This window comes from Ostrinia furnacalis, unplaced genomic scaffold (genome assembly GCF_004193835.3).
Source record: "Ostrinia furnacalis isolate ACB-3 unplaced genomic scaffold, ASM419383v2 OfSCF7244, whole genome shotgun sequence".
Taxonomy (NCBI): Eukaryota; Metazoa; Arthropoda; class Insecta; order Lepidoptera; family Crambidae; genus Ostrinia; species Ostrinia furnacalis.
In genome coordinates, this window is record NW_021137483.1 from 135,241 (window position 1) to 139,913 (window position 4,673).

At 39.4% G+C, this 4,673-nt stretch overlaps 1 long non-coding RNA gene across 1 annotated transcript; it reads left to right on the plus strand.

Annotated features, from left to right (window-relative positions):
• Positions 1–1,099: 1,099 nt before the first annotated feature.
• LOC114363723 (uncharacterized) lies at positions 1,100–1,858 on the plus strand. Its single transcript, XR_003656796.1, has 2 exons — positions 1,100–1,294; positions 1,538–1,858. It is a non-coding gene; the product is annotated as an uncharacterized LOC114363723 (long non-coding RNA).
• The last annotated feature ends 2,815 nt before the right edge of the window (positions 1,859–4,673 follow it).

Here is a 4,673-nt window from a genome sequence, read left to right on the forward strand (position 1 = left end):
GAGTGAGTGGCAGTAGGCGGAGCATACCTCGTAGAGCTGATGGCCGCTGGAGAAGAATTTTCTCGAGTGGCGACCACGAGCCGAAAGACATAGTATGGGCAGGCCTCGTACTAAGTGGACCAACGATCTGGTGAAGGTCTGGGGAAGTACCTAGATGCGAGCAGTGCTGGACCGATTGTGGAAATCCTTGGGGGAGGCCTTTGTTCAGCAGTGGACGTCATTTGGCTGAATCGAGGACACGAGACAAAAACATAGGCTATTTTTGAACGCAAAATGAATTTAACAAAAATACACAATTTACGAATGTAAATACAAAACAATTATAGTGATTCGCTTCAACATTATCAGTACATTCTCAATTTCAGTTTGATTATCAGGTTGGGAACATGATTAATTGACAAAGGCAAATAATGAAGTTTGCATGCAAATTATTCGAAGAATAAATTATTTGTTAATTCTCCCTTAATTGCTCTTTAGCATTCCTCATGAAATTAAAACGGAACGATGAAAGACCTCGTCCTGCTTTTTAATATCAGTACCTACGATTCTTCAGCGTTTTGAATTGCATCAGTTTCATACTTTGCTTTAAGTAGTATGGCTTCTTGAAAAGGACTTCAATTTAGTTTCAAATTAAATTACATGTATTCACTTAACTACCTACTTAGTTACTTATGGAAAACTTTTCCAGGAAAAGATTAAAGATTATTTTGTTTTTGTTAAAATCTTTAAATAAAAATACCGTTGCTTGAAGAATATCAAGTCTTATTATAGATGCTCCTCTTCTATTAAACGGAACGCAGCTAAATTAAGGCGNCTATTTTTAAAATATCTAAATATTTGGTAATAAGTAGGATTATAGCTATAATTCTTCGTTATCTTAAAGATTAATATTCATCCTTCAAAATTGTGTGTGTGTTTTTTTTGTGTGATGATTTATAAATATAAAACTTTTGAACTGTTTCGAAGCACACTTTTTTTTTTCAAAATGTACACTTTTTTTGAGAAATACTCACCTACCGAAAGTGGATTTACCAGTAGGCTGAAGCCTATGGCGGCACATTTTAGGAGGCGAGCGAATTTGAGGTAGGGTCAAGGAGGCAACAGTGACTCGGTCGGCTACAGTGGCTCAGTCATGTTTCGACCTGAAGGCATAGGAATATATATTTGTCTCTTTTACCGATTCAAAGGTCTTGGTACCCGAACACGTTTAAACCAGTTTGCTCGCCGGTCAAGTGCCGTGCGGAAGGGTGAGGGAATGTTTTTTGTTTTCGCGCCCACTAAATTACATTCTAAGGTGAGTTTCGATTGTTTTCATATCTTTGTTTGTTGCTATAGGTAATAGCCGTTATATTTATCGGATAGTAGGTATTGTATCAATTGTCTTTAATCCGAATTTTGACTAATTTGTTTTACATCTTGGTTTTTTTGATCAAATATTTACAAAATGGCGTAGAAGTACACAGTGACTCAATTTTAATACTTTATACGAATTCAATATTTTTATAACTTTAAATCGAATTTTGTTTTTTATTTACAGAATGCCACGGAAAAAACCGACAGAAAAATAGGGAAGAAATAAATAACGAAGAGATTGAGATGACTTAAGATCTTATAGGTAGCAATAAAAGTACTAAGAGTCGTGTTGAATTGTTGATTATAATAAGAATAGCTTGTGCAGTTTTGTTATTATTTCTAATAAAAAACTACGCGGAATGGGCATTTTCTTTTCATATAAATACTGCCGTACCACGTTAATACTGTGTACCACGGTAGTGAGTCAGTGTGTACACCTAGTAGTCCACAGTGGCTCAATTATCATTTTTTTGTTTTAGGTTCCTACTTTGACATAAGTAGTAAATAATGTAGAATCATGAGTGCTCAGTTACAGTTCAATAGTGTATCTAAAATGTGAGCAAATTTTAGGCCAATATTAAAGCGATATCTATTTTTATTAAGCTTCGAAAAAAAAGTGAGTCACTGTTGCCTCCCTGACCCTAAGTGAATTTCTGTCTTGGGGCAGAAAAGTTCTCGAGTGGCGACCGCGGGCCGGGAGAACTTGCCGAAATATAGTCTTTAAAAGAATACAATATGTCTACCTTTAAATCGGGTAACCTACATTTATACCTCGTCCCGGGGTTTTTCAGTTTAATTTGCGAAGACGATCAATTACGCCGGCGCCTGCGACCGCAGATCTATTCATCACGCTGCTCCGCGTTAATTAAATTTAAAACTGACGATCAAAAGCACAGCGGTAACATATCTACTTACCTGAGGCTGAGTTGCACCACATCTAACTTTGACCGTAACTTTAACGATATCGGTGCTTTTTGTATTGAGTTTGACAGATTTTTGACGTTTGTCAAAGTTAAAGTAAGATGGCGCAACCTACCCTAAGTGAAAAACTGTTTGCTGTTGAATTTGGGACATATTTGTTACACACATCAGATTTTTTAAATATACCTAGCTTGACTTGCTGACGTGTCTGTACTTACCTCATCATCATCATCATCATCTCAGCCATAGGAAGTCCACTTCTGAACATAGGCCTCCCCCAATGTTTTCCATGTTGCCCGGTTGGTAGCTGCATCCAGCGTCTTCCTGCTACCTTTATGATGTCGTCGGTCCACCTTGTGGGTGGACATCCCACGCTGCGTTTTCCAGTACGGTCCTACCGAAAGTGGATTTACCAGTAGGCTGAAGCCTATGGCGGCACATTTTAGGAGGCGAGCGAATTTGAGGTAAGTAAATGTCTGTCTTGGGGCAGAAAAGTTCTCGAGTGGCGACCGCGGGCCGGGAGACGTAGCGTGGGCAGGCCTCCCACTAGGTGGAACGACGATCTGGTGAAGGTCGCGGGAAGAGCCTGGGTACAGGCAGCGTACGACCGGTCGTTATGGAAATCCTTGTCCAGCAGTGGACGTCATTTGGCTGAAACGAACGAACGAACGAACGAAATGTCTGTTGTTGTTCTTGTTCAATAGCTTTTTTCACGGAGTCAAAACTTTACGTATAGCAAGTTATACATTATGTGGGCCTCTGACGAATGGACAATCAGTCACATAGGTACATGCGCCAAGTTAGCCCACAAACCTCCGTGTTTTCCGCCAGGAGTCTGTAGCTAATTCAACGGAGTCCTAGTCCTCAAGTATCGATTATGCTCAAAAATAGACTCAAGCCTACCTTTGGTCTAATCTAATGGGATAGGACTTGAATCTATGCTTGACTTCGAATCGAGTTTTAGGTTTGGTTTCTAAATACGTGCACTTTTTTCTCGTTTCTAGACACTACACTTGGATGGAGTTTAGGTGTAGGTATGTACCAAAAGATAACCAAGCCATTTCATTCATCACACGGTAGTAAGGAAGATTTACTTAGTTCAGAAAAACAAAAGAAAACGCCCACTCCATAAAAAACAATTTTGCTAATTCAACATCGAGTGTTTATTGTTTAGACCTAATTAGCCGCTACCCAAACAAGCGAATAAAAAACAAAGCAGTAATCTCCTTGTTGCGAAGTTCTCAAACTCATTAGACGGCGCAAGTTGCCTAAGCTGAACGCGGTCGCCTGTGCCTCTACTCTACGTATACAGGGCACTGGTTCCCAAAGTGCAATTGGCATCCCCTTGTGGGGCTTGGAAAGAATTGTCACTTTCGCTGGCACACACAAGTTACATCGGACATCAATATCATCACCGGAGATTTCAATCGGTTGGTTAGATAAGAAATAAAAGCTTTCGATGACTTTATCTAACTGCCAGATGGATATCTCAATCCGAGATCTATGAAACCAAAGGTATCAGAAAAGTTATAATAAATCCCTGATGAAGATCAGCAACTTTGGTAGAACAGGCCCTTGTATTTCTTTAGATTAACAAAAAAAAGGTTGACAAGTTCATGCACCTTCTTTTGTGCTAATCTAAGGGTTAAGAATTGATACCTACTTTAAATAACTGGCTACATAAAATAATTAATTTTTCATTATTCTATGCAACCATGAAATACCTGCTTTATTAAATGGAACAATTCAAATTCATATTTTATGTAGAGAAGTGGCTGCCGAGATTCCAAGTTTGGGAGCCCGTGCCGCAAAACCAAGTAGGTACGCTTTGAGCAGCCCACTTTATTTGACATACGACCATACACAGATATGAATCCGGGAAACGCTCTCAACTATATGAGACTGTGTTTGCCCAAATAGCAAGCTCATCCTTTACCGAGGTCTTGTAATTTTTTCGAGTACACCCCATTTGTTGGTTGGGTAATACGACGGAAAATAGAGGCACAGCTCTCTGCCTATTCTGAATTTCTATGAGGTATAAAATGAAAGGACAATAAACATGGTCCTCTAATATACAGAAATAAATAAAAGCATATTTATCTCATACTCTTAGGGCCATCACCCACGGCGACTTTCACACAACATCTTTCTTGTCAGCATCGATAACAACGCACGTTAGTCGCATTGGCAACGCACTAACGTGCTACTAACGCGCTACAGAAAAAATAAGTTTTCGAATTTGACTCAACCACGAAGCGAACCCGGACTAGGGCGCATGGTATTAGAATTGGATGGGGATATGACCAACGACATGCCACAGAATCTGAGAAAACCTAAAGCGAAGTTTAGACTAGTAATAATAAACCTTGCAGAAGTTGACTTCTGCAAGCTTTTGACCA